Below are 18257 nucleotides of genomic sequence, written 5' to 3'. Positions count from 1 at the left end.
TTCTTCGGATGCCTCCTCCTGCATGCTTTGTGTGTCATGCGGGGCTAAGTGATTTCTAGCCATTTTGTTCTGGATGATGGTAAAGTGCACCCAAGGACTCTGGAGTGGCTAAATGTTTCACTAATGTGTTTTAGTAGGTAAAATATGGGAAACTAACTTTTGGAAGTACCTGCTGCCAGAGAGGTAGGTTTGTTTTTTCCCCCAACTATGGGGAATGTAGAAGGGAACTAGGAGAAACTGTTTCCTCTCCACCTCCCACCCTGTGGCCTTTTTTATTTAAATCAATTGACTTTTTAAAATTAATTTTTTGGAGAACATAGTTGCTTTACAGTGTTGCCTTAGTCCCTGCTGTACAGCAAAGTGAATCAGCTCTACGCACACATATATCCCCCCTCTTGGATTTCCTTCCCATTTAGGTCACCACAGAGCATTCAGCAGAGTTCCCTGTGCTAGACAGGAGGTTCTCACTAGTTATCTGTTTTATGCATAGTATCTACTGTATATATGTGCCAACCCCAATCTCCTAATTTATCCACCCCCACCCCTGGGTATCTATACGCCTGTTCTGTACATCTGTGTCTCTGTTTCTGCCCTGCAGATAAGATCATCTGTACCATTTTTCTAGATTCCGCATCTATAGGCTAATATATGACGTTTGCCTCCCCACCCCCGACCCCTGACTTCACTCTGCATGACAGACTCTAGTTCCATCGTGTCTCCTCGAATGAGCCAGTTTCCTTCCTTTTTATGGCCGAGTAATACTCTGTTACGTACATGCATCACATCCTCTCGATCTGCTCGTCTTTCAGTGAACCATCTGGGCCTTGAGGCAAAGGCAACATACATTCTGCATTTTCCAGCAAGTTGTAATGTTAAAGTGTGCATTTCTCTTAAGTATTTTTCAGATCACATATTCAAAATTATGTGATAGTCAAGCCACCCTCTTGGCTAAAGTACTTGAAGAGTAGATTTGTGATGTGACCAGAACTGGAAGGGCTCCTCTAAAGATAGATGATCTTGATGGTGGACAGATCTGCATCCTCAGATGCCTCGAGAGACATAGACATGATTTATGGGACAAGGATTTAAGGGTTCTTGGGCAAACACCAAGGAGGTGAGGAGGGGATAGAGCCCCAGCAGAGCGCTTGGCTTTAAACAAACACCTTGAGAATCCTTTTTCTTTTGCCTAACTCAGTGTCTTAAATTGGTCCCATTTTCTGAGTTTAAGGAGTGTCTTTCTTCATTTAAAAAGTAAATTGCCAAGGCCTCAGGAAAGGGCTTCTTAGAGTTACTCCTCATCTTACTATCTTAATACTACTCTCCAATCAAGGTTACTAGTACTTATAACATGTTAAAAGGGGAGACCTCCCCTGAAGGGAAGTGTAAGACCCATTAATTAACTAAATGAAGTGTCTACAGTAAAGGGCAAGTTAGGTTCTCACTTCGGGGTCACGTACTGAAAGTAGAATGTTTTTTCCCAGAGGTTATTGTCTGGGAAAATACACTGAGCTATGGGTTAGTGGTCTGCTCTTGGCTGGAGCGACTGTATTTTCGGAGGCAGAATTTCGAATATGTGATCTGACAGATACTGATGGGGAGTGTATAGATGACCGGTGCAGGCTCGATGTATGAAGCAGGGCACTCAAGGCCAGTGCTCTGGGGCAACCCAGAGGGATGGGGTGGGGAGGGAGGTGGGAGGGGGTTCAGAATGGGGGATGCATGTGCGCCCGTGGCTGATTCATGTCAGTGTATGGCAAGAACCACCACAGTATGGGTAAGGAATTATTCTCCAATTACAGTCAATTAACTAAGAAAAATTTAAAAAAAAAAGAAAATTACAGTTTGCTGGAAAAGGATAAGTTGGCTTTATCTCAAGGCCCAGATATCAGATATTTCCTGGACTTCATTGAGGTGAGAAGATGAATATCTCAGGAAGAACCTCTGAAGAGGTTTCCACAGTATACAGTTCATTTTTCTGCCGCGTTCATTGTCTGGTGTGATGGAATAAAGGAAGTAGGAGCTGTCTTCTGGTCTAAACCTAGGGAAGTAAAGTGGGGGCCCTTCATAGCTAAAGCATCCTCAGCTTGCATCCAGGCTTCTGACATAGCAGTGGGTTAGCCTCTGATTCTTGACAGGGAAAGCAAGTAGCCAGCACCCTGAAAATAAAAGGCCAAAGTTTTAAGTTGAACATTGTAATATAAAATACTCTTTGCTTTTTTTCTCAGCAGAGTCATCTTAATTTCTCCTTCAAAGGTCTCTTCGGTTCTTCTGTGTAAGCTTAGACCAGTTTTTGGCAGTAAGTGGATCTTGTCGGAAATCTTGAAAGGCTTTTTCTATAGGGACCTAGGATTGTACTAACAACACTTTCTTTATTGAAACACTTAGGCTTGTTAGTTTGAACGTACCTCCTAGTTTGGAGAAACTTGACTTCTAGGGCATAGGGAATGTTAGAAAGCCTTTGCTTCCTTCAGTGATTAAAAGACATTTTTTTCCTCTGAAGTTTGGGGGTGGGAAGTGTGGCATTAGCGTAAGATGTAGTATGAAGAGGCGAAACTTCCCTGTAAGTTACACCGAAGTGAGTCCTGGCCACTGTGGTAGAAGGGCTCGAACTTCAGAGAGATCCCCACATTTCAGACTGTACTGAAAAATACTCTGATCAGACATCTTGTAAGATGAGGCAAGTACCTCTAATGGAGAAATGCTTACTAATGAGGGTGAGTTGTAGATGTCAGAAATTTTCATATGATTAATAACAGTTTCTTAAAGAGTCTTCACTGAGATGTTACCATCTTTATTTTCTTTCTGTGTGGACTCTGAATATAGTAAGAAAGACTGATAATAGGAGACCTCCCTGAATTCACTACTGGGATATAGAAATAGCAGTGTCATTATGCTGGGTGCTGGCAGAAGAAGGGAAAACAAAGGGTCTTTATTTAGAAACAAGGAAGGAAGCAAGAAAGTAGTGATGCCTTGTTAACTAGTCTGGGGGAAAATAAATAATAGTAGAGTTAGAAGCATAGCATAGAATATTAGCATGGCGTAGAAATAACTCATAGCGTTCCTTCATGGGAAGCCTTGGATGACTGTGTGCTGAGAACCAGACTGCCTGAGAGACTAGGTTCGGGTAGGGTCACTTCCAAATGAAGAAACTTAAGCAGGGGCCTTGGAGTCTGTGAGGTGAAGTCCCCAGTGAAGGCTGATGTCCTTAAAAGCACAGGATTTGTCATTCATATTCATCTCTCATAATGCTGAGTCCTGTTTGGTGCCCTGGTCAGTGTGGTTTGGTGCTGCGTAGTCCGTGATGGGTTTGCGAATGAATGCCATACAAAAATTAGATGAGACCAAAGCCTCTTAAATATAATCAGCAACATAACAAGGTGAGGTCCTTTAACTCAAACAGCAAAAAAATACCTATAGAAACTTGGGGTTTACATTTAAGCATGAACTGAGCAAGAAGTCATAGGCATTAATGTGAAATACAAATATCCGTAGCTGTTTGGTCTGAAGCATAAATGACAACCTGGGCAATTGGCCTCTGAAGGGTGGAGGGCAGTCTTGTGGGACTGAACCCTTAACCTGTGGAGTCAGGTTCTAGCTACAGGTAGAAAGTGTCAGAATTAAGCTGAACAACTGGACACTCATCTCGTGTCTGAGAATTAGTTATTGGTGGTGTGGGAAACACCCCCTCCACATGTTGGAATTGGTCCTAGCAACCCAAAAGAGGAAGTGTATTCTAAAAAAGTATTTTATTTATGTATTTGGCTGCACTGGTTCTTAGCTACGGCCTGTGGGATCTAGTTCCCTGACCAGGGATTGCACCCAGACTCCTTACATTGGGAGCACAGAGACTTGAGCCACTGGACCACCAGGGAAGTCCTAAAGAGGAGGTTTTGTTGGACTGTTTGAAGACTCATCATGGCTTCAGTGAATTTGAGTACAGAGTTGTTAGAAGTAGTTGATGTCTATCAAATAATTTTGAAGGGATGTAATAGGCAACTCTGAGACCACTGACACTGCTAGGTGGTCTTTCTTCCCCATGGCTTGACTCTGAGGCCTGGCCAATAAACCACTGACACTTACTGAGCACTAATGTGCCAGTATTTCTGGTCCTAATCTGCTGAATTGACTTGTTTTAATCTTCACCACAGTCCCATGATCTTACTTTGCAGATGAGACAGCTGAGGTCAGAGAGGTGAAGTAATTTGCCCAGGGTCACGCAGCTGGAAAGTGGTAGAGTTTCTGCTCTTAATCAGGTTACTCAAACAGAACACTTCCCCTGAAAGGTAAGTTTCTATTTCTTGAAATGATCATCATTTATTTGCTTTCAACATGCCCCTGAAAGTTTGACAATGAATCCAGTAGAAACTGGATCTTCCCTTGGGTCTGGAGGAAATGCATGGTTATGTCCATTGAATGGGCTCAGATTATTTGGGGAAGTTATTGGTAAACTGTTCTGTTTAGCCAACTGTGGACAATAGAGTTCTTCATGCATCGCTGCTCTGGGAGGGCCCAGACTTTGCCTTGTTTGAAATGAGCTGGTGCAGGTTGTTCGGGGAATACAGTGTTTGCCTGTGAGCCCTAGATGAGCGGTGTACGAGGCGTGTGTTCTGGTCCTCACCAGCTCCCTATCTGTGTTTACTATGCCCTTGCATGTGTTACCTGGACTTGTGTCCTGTGCTTCATAGTTCTTCTGAGATGGTCATCTCAAAGGTCTCCATGTCCTTTATCTAAACTTTTCATTATGAAAAATATCAAACGAAAAGGCTGAATCAATGATACTTTGCAACCACTATCAATGTACAGTCAGTCTCTCTTTTTAAAGTATTTATCGTTCATTTGGCTGCGTCAGGTGGGTCCCAGTTGTACTACGAAGTTATCTTTTGTTGCCGTGTATTGACTCTCTAGTTGTGGCTCCGGCTCAGTAGTTAAGGTGGCAGGGCTTAGTTGCCCTGAGATATGTGGGATCTCAGTTCCCTGACCAGGGATCGAACCTGTGCTCCCCTGCATTGCAAGGTGGATTCCCAACCACTCGACCACCAGGGGAGTCCCAGTCTCTCTCATTTTTAAATAACTCTAGCTTCTTCCATCTTTTCCCAGATTATTGAAGTACATCCTGGACATCCCATCACTTAATTCAGTAAACACTGACTTCATCTCTAAAAGTTAATGTCTCTGTATTAGTTTGCTAGGGCTGCTGCAAAACACCACACACTGGGTGGCTTAAACAACAATTTTCTGGAAGCTGGAAGTCTGATATCAGATGGCACTAGTGATAAAGAACCTGCCTGCCGATGCAGAAGATGCCTAAGAAACAGGTTCAGTCCCTGTGGAAGATACCCTGGAGGAGGGCATGGCAGTCTACTCTGGTATTCTTACCTGGAGAATCCCCATGGACAGAGGAGCCTGGCAGGCTACAGTCCATGGGATCACAGAGTCAGACAGGACTGAAGTGTACTTAGCACGCATGCGTGAGGGCCGCGAGAGAAGGATTTGTTCAAGGCCTTTCTGATCGGGTAGTTCCTTGGTTTGTGACGCTGTAAATCCAGCCTTCACGTGGTTTTGCTGTGTGTGGGTCCAGCCAGATTTTTTTTTTTTTTAAGATTTTTTTATTTGAACCATTTTTAAAGTCTTTATTGAATTTATTACAGTACTGCTCTGCCTTATTTTTTTTTTTTTGCCAGCAAGGCATGTGGGATCTCGGCACCCTGACCAGGGATTGAACGTGTACCCTCTGTGTTGGAAGGCAAAGTCTTAACCACTGAGCCACTAGAGAAGTCCCCAGATGTCTCCTTTCTGTAAGGATACCAGCTGTATTGGATTAGGGACCATCCTAATGACCTCGACTACCTCTGTAAATATCCTATTTTCCATTGTATTTGGAATACAGTCTAGGAATCAACACTTCACCCTATGGATTTTGGGGAGGATGGATATAATTCAGTCCTTAACAGTCTCTTTAAAAAATTCATGTGTTAAATGAAGTCACTCTTAGATATCAAATCTAACCGTATTTCCTTGATTATCTTTTATAAAAATTTTTTGAGTCAGGATCCAAATAGGATCTTTTTTTAAGACAGTTAATAGGTTCATCATTTTTTGGGACGGTGTAGTGTATTTGTTGAAGTTGGTTTTATTCTTTAGAATGTTTTGCATTCTTTGCTGAACTGTATCCGTGTGTGGTCACTTTACACATTCCTCTGACCCTTGGTGGACTTGGATTAGAATCGAGTTCACTTTTGGCTTGCTTTAACATAATTTGCATTTTGGGGTTGTGAAATGCCATTGATCATTGCTTAGATTCAATACCGTGTGGCTGTAGGATGGTAATACTCTAATTCTACAGTTTCTTCGTGTATTAGTTAGAATGCATTTGTATAGAGGAACTTGTCCTTATTAGCTATTGAATTATTAAAGGAAAGATTGAAGGCAGGACGAAAAGGAGATGACAGAGAAGATGATTGGATGGCATCACTACTCAATGGACATGAGTTTGAGCAAGCTCCAGGAGATGGTGAAGGACAGGGAAGCCTGGTGAGCTGCAGTCCGAGGGGTTGCAGAGAGTCAGACACGAGTGCGCAACTGAACAACAGCAATAGTCTGTGTAGGAGAGAGGAAAAATGGTTGATTCTTTCCACTCATTTACTACCTTAAAACATTGGGTGCCTTGGCATCCTACAGGGATAACCAATGAGTTGTTTTTGTTTTTGAACCAATGAGGTTTTGTGTGTTGTTGTGAGCTCATGAGTTGAAACATACGTGGCTTTCAAAATTACTAGAATCGTTCTTACTGATGATCAGATTATCCAATCCTGAGAGGCCTGTCCTCCTGATGCCTCCTTAGTAGTTGATAGCTTCCTCGATCGTTGGTTTAAGAAATTCCAAGTTTGTCTTGTACATTTCCTGTTGCAAGGACTGGAATAAGCCCTTTCTCCAAAAAGCCTGCTCTCTTGGGCAGTGGTATTTAGAGATCATAGTGCGATCACACCCCTCTTGGGACCACATCCATTGGCGTTTCCTCGGTCATTCATTTTTTACAGCATTTATGCTCAGTTCCTCTCCCTGCAGGCTTTATTCATGGTTACTCTTGTGTACTATTCCCCGACATGTGCTTCTTCATTCTTTTTTTTTTTTTCCTGGCCACGCTGAGCTGCATGCAGGATCTTAGTTCCCCCACCAGGGATCGAACCTGCACTCCTTGCATTGGAGTCTTAACCACTGGACCACCAAGGAAGTCCCATGCTTCTCCATCTTAAATGTGAACAGTTCTATGCACTCTTCGTTTTTTTCTCTCTGAGAAATTCTACTGTCTTTGTTTTTGCTTTCTATTTGGAAGCAAACATTTACTTAAATATCCATTCAACTAAGGTGTCTAAAATTGAATCTTCTCTCTTGAATCATTGCTTTGCTTTCTCTGTGAAATGTAATACTACTTAGGTCATTTGGGCTTGGCCTTGACATTATTCTTGATTTTCTTTCTCCCTGTTGCTCTCTGACCACAGGGCACCAGGTGTTGTTAAGCACCCCTCCTCCACTCCCAACCCCATGCTTCCTTTGGTTTGGTTTTCTTTCCTGACTACTACCCTGTGGAGGATTCACCTCTAAGTCAGCCATTGAAAGCATCTCACCATGTGTAAATAGGGAAACAGCCTGTAGGCACAACCATCCTATGGAGGAGTGTCCATGGAGGGCTGTTGTTCATGTGTTCTCAAGCTGTAAGATAATTTTTAGAGGTGCCTGAGCACTAATTTTAAGATGCAGTGTTAGTGCCAAGTTGTGTTAGTTGGCCAAGTTGCCAAGTGCAGAACTCTTTCAATTTCACAACCTGCAGATGAGTCCTATAATAATTCCAGCGAAAACAGTTGGCCCTTTTCTGTCTGAATTACATTAAACTACTCACAGCCCACAAACAGATTGCTTATGGTTGTAAACAGGAAAGGTCATAAAAAAGAAGTTTTCCGTTTCAGTAGTATTCACTTCAAGTCATGGAGATTAAAGAAGAAATAATTGGTAAGTCTCTGTTTCTGATTTACATGATTGCTACACTGCTTCAAGTTTAGATTGGTGATTAGGAATAAATGCGATCCCATGAAAAAACCACTGAGAGGAAAAGAAGTTAACTACTTGTGGGTGGGAAACAGTGTAATAGCTATCCAAACTTTAATGTTCCGTAGCCAAAAAAAGTGACTTTTATTTTTATTTATTTATTTATTATTTTTTACTTTATTTTACTTTACAATACTGTATTGGTTTTGCCATACATCAACATGAATCTGCCACGGGTGTACACGTGTTCCCAATCCTGAACCCCCCCTCCCACCTCCCTCTCCATTACCAGCTCTCTGGGTCATCCCAGTGCACCAGCCCCAAGCATCCCGTATCCTGCATCGAACCTAGACTGGCAATTCGTTTCTTATATGATATTATACATGTTTCAATGCCATTCTCCCAAATCATCCCACCCTCCAATACAGTATAAAAAGTGACTTTTAAAAAGCTTTAAAGATGTTAAAAACTTTGTAATCTTTTATTTGCACAGGATCCCATAGATCTTTGTTTTAATGTGCCAAGAGCCCTAAAAGCACTGACCTAACCCTTGCTGTTTTTGGTGCAAAATGGTGCCCTGAGTGTGAAGAAAGATATTTGTCCGCTTGGTTGAGACTGTAAAGACAGAGGACCTGGGTCATTTTATTGACATTTCTGATATCAGATACACGGCATCTTTCCAGTACCACTTCTCTGTTCCTCCAACACTAACTTAAGCGTCTTAACAATGCAGTTCAGTTCTGATGTTACTCAGGTTAGCATCGGACTCCACAGGACCACCCTCGTTTCAGATGCCAGGTGCAGAGGCATGCCCAGGCTACTCACAGTTGTTCCTGGCTGACCGCAAAGCTGGATGGAGGGTCCCACAATGCTCCTGCTACCCTTTGGCAGTTCACTAGAATGGCTCACAGAACTCGGGAATGTCCGTTACTTACTATGACCGATTGACGCTGACGGGTACAGCTTAGGAGCAGCCGAGTGGAAGAGGTGCACAGGTGTAGGGTGTGAAGAGAGGCTGTGGCGCTTGCACGCTCTTTCCGTGTTTGCCTCCTCCCTGCATCTCCACATAGTCGCCAGCCCAGAAGCGCTCCAAGCCCTGTCCTTTTAGGCTTCTGTGGAGGCTTCCTTACACTGGTATGATTGATGAAGTCACTGGCCATTAGTGATTAACTCGATCTCCAGCCCCTCTCCTCTTGCCAGGGGTGGAGAAGTGAGAATGTAAGTTCTGAACCTCCAGTTGTGCCTTAGTCTTCCTGACGACCAGTCCCTCATCCTGAAGCTACCTAGGGATCCACTGAGACACGCCTCGTCAGGGTGAAAGATACTCCTCGTCACTCCTGTCGTTCAGGAAGCTAAAGGAACTCTGTGTTGGGAGCCAGGGATGAAGACCAAATACATATTTCTTGTGCCTCAGGAGACAGATTTATCCTCAGTGACTGGCATCCTCGGCACAAAACTCTTCAAGGTAGAAATGGTGCAAGAACAAGCTGAATTCTAGCCACATGTTGCAACCGTCTCATTGTAGAGGGGCCTTCTGGCAATTTAGAAGAAGGCACTCACAAACCAAGTAGATCACCAAGTAGCTTGGGTTGAAATAGAAGGTCAAAACAAAACCCCCCAGAACCTTTGTTGGGAGTTGAGTTAGGACTAAGGTTGAAGGTCACACCTTGCATCCCATATAGTACTTTGAGCTCTCCCTCCCCTTTCTACTTCCGCCTCTTCCTCCTACATCTTGCTGCTGTCACCAGTTTATTATAAAATACCCAAATCAGGAACAGCCCCATGAAATGGACACATAGGGCTAAGTATGGGCGAAGGGCATGGGGCTTCTTCCCCTCATATAGGCTTTCCCCTTTTTCCTCCCTCTACTTTATTTTTTTCTTACTGTTTTTGAAAACACAGAATTATATTTAAACAAAACAAAACTCCTAGTCCCACATTGAGGTTTCCATTTCTTGTGATGGTCATTAGAGAGCAGTTGAACTGAGTCAAAGGTGAGTTTTGTTCTATTAATTCTGTGATATGTACAAAAGTGGGTCACACTCAGGGAATATCATCAAAATGAGGTGTGAGAGTCAGCCTGTAATGTAATGGACGTTTGTGTGTGCCCCCCGCCACCCACTGAGGGTTTAGTTTTTAAACAACAGTGAGTGGAATTCCCTGGCGATTCAGTGGTTAGGACTGGCACTTTAACTGTGGTGGCCCTGGTTCTATCCCTGGTCAGGGAATTAAGATCTCATAAGCCTTTCGTCATGGCCAAAAGAATAAATAAATAAAAAACAAAATGATAGTGAAAACTTCACTTTAAGGAGAAAATGAGTAACCTATTTCAAAATATTGAAAAAATTAAGAATGCTTAATGTATTCATACAAACCATCTAAGAACACATGTAAAAGGACAAGCCCAGAAGAGCAAAAATCAAAACGCTAACAGTAGTGTGATAGCCTTGTAGGTAACTTTTTATTTTTTATCTTCTTCAGAGGATCTGTTTCATCATTAAGACCCGTTTCTTAATGGGATGTAACTTAAGTACTTTAACTGGAAACTCAGGTTGAGTGTATTTTAAGGATGAATATGGGCTCTTATTTGATAACCAAAATAGGGATGAGTTACTGAGTCCAAGAAGACAATGGAGAGAAATGTCTGATTTTTTTAACTGGAGGGTAATTGCTTTACAATGCTGCGTTGGTTTCAGTCACACATCAGCGTGAATCAGCCATAGCTATACATATGTCCCCTCCCTCCTGAAATTCTCTCCCACCTCTCATCCCACCCCACCCCTCTAAGTTGTCACAGAGCCCCAGGTTGAGCTCCCTGCATCATACAGCAAATTCCCACTAGCTTTTTGTTTTACACATGGTAATCTGTATGTTTCAGTGCCGCTCTCTCAACTCACCCCACCCTCTGTCCCCACCCCAGTGCCCACAAGTCTGTTCTCTGTCTTTGTCTCGATTGCTGCCCTGCAAATAGGTTCATCAGCACCCTTTTTCTAGATTCCAAGCGGAAGCTGTAAGATTGATGGTCAGGAAAGCTTACCTATTGTGTCAGAAACAAACTACTGGATAGGAAATCTCTTTTAACATCCCTCAGAATAGATGAGTATTGGAATCCATTGAAAGTGACATGCCATTCAGATAAATTGGGGGCTCTTGGCTTGTTCATCCTATGTAAAAGGAGTCTTCAGGAGCCAGACAGGACCATATGTGTAGAGACTTAGGTTAGGGGGTGGGGGAAGATGTTAGTTTTGTTGGCTTTCTTTATGAGTCTATCATGTTCTTGATGTCTTCCTGCCAACTAATTTACTGTAATAAGTATGAAATTAAATGTGTTTGAAAATGGACTTTTTGGGGGGTATAATTTTTTTTTTTTAAAGTTTTAACATGTACATATTTGTGTTCTGTCCTTGCAGTCAGGATATAAGACCATCCTGTCACACCAAAAAAAGCACCCTCATGATAACCTTGTGGTGTCATATCCAGCTGCGCCCACCAACAACTAATGAGTTTTTGGTGTGTGTCATATGATAAATACATTTAGCTTTATAGGAAACTGAGAAACTGGTCTCCAAAGTGGCCGTACCGTTTTTACATTCCCACCAGTAATCTATGAGTTATCCAGTTGGTCAGCACCATCACCAGCATTTGGTGATGCTGGTGTTGATATTTTTTATTTTAGCTGCTGTAATAGTAGTGGTACCTCATTTTGGTTTATTTACGTTTCTGTAGTGGCCAGCGATGTTGAGCAATTTCTCATGTACTAATTATCTTCTGCATATCCTCTTTAAAATGTCTGGTTACGTCTGTTGCTACTGAATTAGGTTGTTTCCTTTTTATTGGATTTTGAGAGTTCTTCATCTGTTGATGCAAGTCCTTTGTCAGCTACGCGATTTGCAGATATTTACTCCTCTTCCCATCCCCTTTTCTTTACCAGAACAAGAGTTTTAAATTTTACTGAAGTCCAACTTACTGACTTGGACTGTTCCCCCTGTATGTTTAGTACTTTGGGCGTGTTGTCTAGAAACTCTTTATTCAGGAACCTTTATAAAGGTTTTCTCCTGTTGTGAAGTTTTATAGTCTCATGTTTTACATTCAGACCTACAATGCATTTTGTGTTAATTTTTGTATAGTTTGTGAGGCTCAGGCAAACACAGCTTTTGCATTTAGATGTCTAGTTAATCCAACACAGTGTGTTGGAAGACTATCCTTTGGCCATTGAATTGCGTTTGCATTTTTCAATTAATGAATTAAAAAAAATTTTTTTATTTGAAGGATAATTGCTTTACATAATTTTGTTTCCTGCCAAGTATCAACATGAATCAGCCATAGGTATACATATGTCCCTTCCCTCTTGAACCTCCCTTTCATCTCCCTGCCTATCACACCCTTCTAGATTGTCCCAGAGCCCCTGTTTGAGTTCCCTGAGTCATACAGCAAATTCCAATTGGCTGCCTATTTTCCATATGGTATTGTAAGTTTCCATGTTCCTCTCTCCATACATCTCACCCTCTCCTTCCTCCCCTCCCCACTGCGTCCATAAGTCTGTTCTCTTAAATCTGTTTCTCCATTGCTGTCCTGCAAATAAATTCATCATTCCCATCTTTCTAGATTCCATATATATACATTAGTATATGATATTTACCTTTCTCTTTCTGACTGACTTCACTCTGTAAAATAGACTCTAGATTCATCCACCTCATTAGAACTGACTCAAATGTGTTGCTTTTTATGGCTGAGTAATATTCTATTGTGTATATGTACCATAGCTTCTTTATCCATCCATCGGTGGACGTCTAGGTTGCTTCCATGTTCTAGCTATTGTGGATAGTGCTGCAGTGAATTTTGGGGTACTTGTGTCTTTTTCCGTTTTGGTTTCCTCAGGGTATATACCTAATAGTGGGATGGCTGGGTCATATGATGGTTTTATTCCTAGTTTTTGAAGGAATCTCTATACTGTCTTGCATAGTGGCTGTATCAATTTACATTCCCACCAGCATGCAAGAGGGTTCCCTTTTCTCCGCACCCTCTCCAGCATTTATTTCTTGTAGACTTTTTGATGATGGCCATTCTGACTGGTGTGTTAGAAGACTATCCTTTTTCCATTGAATTTCCTTTGCATTTTTGTCACAAATCATTTGGCCGCATTTGTGAGTATGTTTCTGCATTCTCTTCTGCTCCATTGGTTTATATGTCTGTCCCTTTTTCAATACGGTACTTTCTTGGCAACTGTGGCTTTAAATAGTAAGCCTTAAAATTAGGTAGTGTTATTGTTCTAATCTTTTTCACATTGTTATAGCTATTCTAGTTACTTTGCCTTTCCATATATTTTAGGACCAGGAAGTCTATATCTGCAAAAATTCTACTGGAAGTAAACAAGTCTGTCTTGTGTTTTGTGAGATGCATACATATGTACTCAAATTGGGTGGTGAGTGGGTTCCTATTATAAGTGCTTTTTAATTTTAAATTGTAAAATATGCATAAATTCACCATTTTAACTATTTTAAACCATATAGTTCAGCAATGTTAAGTATTTACATTGATGCTAAACTAATTCTAAAAGTGTGTGTGTGTGTGTGTGTGTGTTTAATGTTTTGACCTCCATGAGGCTTGAGGGACCTTAGTTCCTTGACCAGGGATTGAACTCAGTCCTGGCAGTGAAAGCACTCACTCCTAACCATTAGATTGCCAGGAAATTCCCCTAAAAGTTTTGGTTTTTAGTTAATGATTGTGTGAAATTTTCTACTTAGACAAATCATGTCATTGCAAATAGGCATAGTTTCACTTCTTTTCCCTTCTATATGCCTTTTGTTTGTCTTGTTACCCTGATGAGGGCTTTGAATGAGAATAGAAATAATATGTTGCCTAATTCTCAGTCTTTCTGAGAAAACATCCAGTCTTTGACTGAAAACATCCAGTCTTTGACTTTTAAGTAAAATGTTAGCTGTAGTACTTTTGTGGATTCCCTTTATCAGGTTGAGGATATTCTTTGTGTTCCTAGTTTGTTGACAGTCTTTATAGTGAGTGAATGTTGGTTTGTGTCAAATGCTTTTTCTGCACAAATTGATACGATCGTGCAGTTGCCTTAGACTGTTAACTGTGATGGATTACATTGTTCTTCAAATACTGAACCAATCTTAGATTCCTGAGAAAAATTCCACTTGGTTGTGGTGTTTTATTCTTTGAATTTATTCCTTGATTCAGTTTGTTAACTTTGTGGTTGACGATTTAGCGTGTGTGTCCATGAGGGATATTTGTTGGTAGTTTTATTTTGTGTGTGTGTTGTCTTTGACTTTGTTATCAGGGTAATATAGTCTCAAACTGTCTTGAGAAGTGCTTGTTTATGTGTTTTGGAAGAGGTTGTGCTGAGATGACAATACTTCTTTAAATGTTTGATAGCATTTGCCAGTGAAACCACCTGAGCATAGAGGTTTCTTTCGTAGAAGATGTTTTATTTATTTTTTAGTTTAATTTCAGTATTTTTACATAGTTACAGAGCTTTTTTGGCTATTTTTCTTGGGTAGTTTTGGTGATTCGTAGTTGCTTCAGAATTGGTTAATTTCATTCCAGTTGTTGAATAGAGATGCACAAAGTTTTGCAGTATTCCCTCATTATCCTCTAATTGTGTGGGGTATGTAGTATTATCTCCTTTATTCCTTATACTGGTAATGTGTTCTCTTGTGTACACACACTCTTCCTCTTTCTCTCATCATCTTTGTCAGTCTTGCTGCAGGTTTATCCATTTTATCTTTTTTCTCCAAGGAAACAGTATTTGGTTTCATTAATTTTTTCCTGCTTTTTTTCTTTTCATTAATTTGACTCTTCATTATTTTATTTATTCTACTTGATTTGGGTTTATTTTACGCTTTTCTTTGCTAGTTTAAGGTGGAAGCTTTGGTTATTAATTGGAGACCCTTTTTTTAATTCCTAGTGTAGATACGTGATGCTATGAATTTCCCTTTAAATAACTTAATCCCATAAATCTTGGTGGGGTGTTTGTTGTTGTTGTTCAGTTCAAAGTATTTTCTGATTTCCCTTGAAACTTCCTCTTTGACCTATGGACTTTTTTCCTTAATAACTTGTAGTTTTTTAAAATTATTTATTTATTTGGCCACATTGTGTCTTAGTTACAGAATGTGGGATCTGGTTCCCTGATCAGGAGTGGAACCTGGTTCCCCTGCATTGGGAGCACAGAGTCTCAGCCTCTAGACCACCAGAGAAGTCTCTTAACTTGCATTAATAGTTTAATTACACTACAGTTGGTAAATATATCTTGTATACTTATGTTTCCTTAATCTGTTGCCACTTGTTTTATATCTTCATTTTAGACAGATACAGTATATTTTGGCAAATGTTTTGTGTTGTTGGGTGGAGGGCTTTATAAATGTTGTAGTTCCAGCTGGTTGATACTGTTCAGTTCATCTGTACGTTTGCTGATTTTTGGTCTCTTGTTCCGTCCACTCCTGAGAATGGAGTATTTAAATCTTATTATAATCATTTGCCTATTTCTCTTCTCAGTTTTGTTTTTGTTTCATATATTTTGAAGCTCTGTTGTTTGGTCTGTTTGCACTTAGGATTGCTATGTCTTCAAAATGAATTGACCCTTTTATTATGATGTAATGTCCTTCTTCATCTCTGATAGCTTTCTTTGCTCTTACTTTGAGATTAAATACCACTCCAGCTTTCTTTTGATTAATGTGTGCATGGTATCTTATTACACTATTTTTTTTACTTTGAAGTTTCAATGAGTTTCTTTCTTTTCTTTTTTTATTTATTTAGGCTGAGCCAGGTCTTAGTTGTAGCATGTGGCATCTAGTTTCCTGACCAGGGATTGAACCCAGGCCCCCTGCATTAAGAATGCAGAGTTTTATCCACTGGACCACCAGGGAATTCCCTGAATGAGTTTCTTTAAGGTAGCACATAGTTGGTTTTGTAGGCTTTTTATTATTAACATCCTTAGTCTCTACCTAGTAGACACCAGCAGCTCCCTACCTCCCCAAGTTGTGACCATTAAAAATGTCAACAGATATTGTCACAGATCATCTTGGGGACAGCGTAATCCCCAGCTGAGAACCACTGTCATGTAAGTAATGTGTTATTTTCCTTTGGCTACTTTCAAGATTTTTCTTTGTCTTTGATTTTCAACAATTTATGATATGTCTAAAGATAGATTTTGGGGGGTTTATCTTGTTCGAGGTTGTAAAGAGAAAGAACCCAGTTTTCCTCCTATGTTGGGAAAAACCCAGTTCTTTCTATGTGTCTTTCTTTCCTGAGTGTCTCCTTTATCACTCAGAACACTTCACTTCTGTCACTCTAGTCACCAAAATATGTGGAAAATTTCCTTTCAACAAGCAATTCTCTATAGCACCTGATAGGTGTCCTATAATTTAACTGAATTCTAATACTTTCTACCTGGAGAAAGTGTCAGATCCCAGAAGTTAAAGGCTTGGTCCCAGGAGACTGCACATGTTAGTTGCAAATCTGGGTTGTTATTACCTATGCTTTTGACCAACCTTCAGTTATTACTACCTATGCTTCTGACCAATGAGTGGTAGGTAAGAGGTTGCAAAGACCTCCCTCCTTGGTTTTGATTGATTTGCTAGTGGCTTACTAAAATCAGGGAAACATATGCTTATGTTTACCAGTTTAGTCATTGTTGTTGTTTAGTAGCTAAGTCCGACTCTTAGGGACACCATGGACTGTAGACTGCCAGGTTCCTCTGACCATGGGTTTTTCCAGGCAAGAATACTGGAGTAGGTTGCCATTTCCTTCTCCAGGGGACCTACCCAACTCAGGGATCAAACCCATGTCTCCTGAATTGGCAGGCAGATTCTTTACTGCTGAACTACCCAGGAAGCCCCTTGCTACTGTTACCAGTTTATCATAAAGGATCCAAATCAAGAACAGCCAAATGTAAGAGTCGCATTGGAAAAGGAAAGGCGGGAGGGCATGGGGCTTCCTCCCTTTCTCTATGCGTCCCTTTTTCCCTCCCTCTACTTTTTTTTTTTTTCCTTCTTCCTGGTTTTGAAAGCACAGAACTATATTAAAACAAAACTCCTAGTCCTACATTGAAGTTTTCACTTCTTGTGAGGCTCGTTAGAGAGCAATTGAACTGAATCAAAGGTGAGTGTTGTTCTAACCCTGACTCAGGAGTAAAGAATCCACTTGGCAATGCAAGAGACTCGGATTCAATCCCTGGGCCAGGAAGATCCCTTGGAGGAGGAAATGACACCCACTCTGATATTCTTGCCTGGGAAATCTCATGGACAGAGGAATCCGCCGCGCTACAGTCTGTGGGGTTGCAAAGAGTCGGACATGACTTAACCTCTAAACAATAACGACAGCCAATTTGTTAAAGGATATAATAAAAATACAGGTGAGTAGCCAGATGAACGGATCCCTAGGGCAGGGTCTGGGAGAGCCCTGAGAGCAGGGGCTGCTGTCCCTGTGAAGTCGGGGTGCATCACCCTCCCACTGTGGATGTGCTCACCGCCTTTAAGCTCTGTGAACCCCCTACTTTTGGGACATCGTGTAAGTAGGTTCACTTATTAACTCCATTTCCAGTGCCTCTACCCTCTCTGGAGGATGAGGGATGGGACTGAAACTTCCAAGCTTCTGATCATGGCTGGCTCTTCCTGGTGACCAGCTTCATACCACAAGCCATCCAAGAGCCTGCCTCGAGTTTCCTCCGTAGAGCAGGAGATATACCTAATGCTCTTACCACTTAGGAAATTAGAAGGGTTTTAGGAGCTCTGTGCCTGGAAGGGCAGAGGTTGAGGTAGGGAGACCAGTATATGTATTTTCTATTATCTCACAGGGGTTTGCTGAATTTTTTCAATCTATACGTTTATATCTCTTACCAAATTTGGAAAATCTTCAGTAACCATTTACTCAAAGGTATTTTCAGCAAACATTTTTCTTTTTTTCCTGTCTTTCCGAGATAACGATAACATAAAAGTTGGACCTTTGGTAATTTCCCACGGGTCTTCAAGCCTGTGTTTGTTTGTTCCCTCAGTTGTTCAGATTAAATAATTGCCGTTGATCTGTCTTCGTGAGTAGTGAAACTTTTCTGTGGTTTTCAGTCTGCTATTGTGTTTATCCCATGAGTTTACTTCAGGTTTATTTTGGTTCTAAATTTTTATTTCTTTTTTATCTCCTACTTCTTGGACATTTTCTTCCTCTTCTTTTCAAGGGTGCTCACCCTTTGGAACATTTTTATC

At 41.0% G+C, this 18257-nt stretch overlaps 1 protein-coding gene across 3 annotated transcripts in view; it reads left to right on the top strand.

Annotated features, from left to right (window-relative positions):
* The window catches only part of IGF2BP3 (insulin like growth factor 2 mRNA binding protein 3), a 145332-nt gene that overhangs the window by 46200 nt on the left and 80875 nt on the right, over window positions 1-18257 (top strand). The window lies entirely within an intron of this gene.

The sequence above is a fragment of the Capricornis sumatraensis genome, chromosome 5 (genome assembly GCF_032405125.1).
Source record: "Capricornis sumatraensis isolate serow.1 chromosome 5, serow.2, whole genome shotgun sequence".
Classification (NCBI taxonomy): domain Eukaryota; kingdom Metazoa; phylum Chordata; class Mammalia; order Artiodactyla; family Bovidae; genus Capricornis; species Capricornis sumatraensis.
The sequence above is the reverse complement of the archived record's forward strand: the minus strand, read 5'-3'. Positions and strand labels throughout refer to the sequence as shown.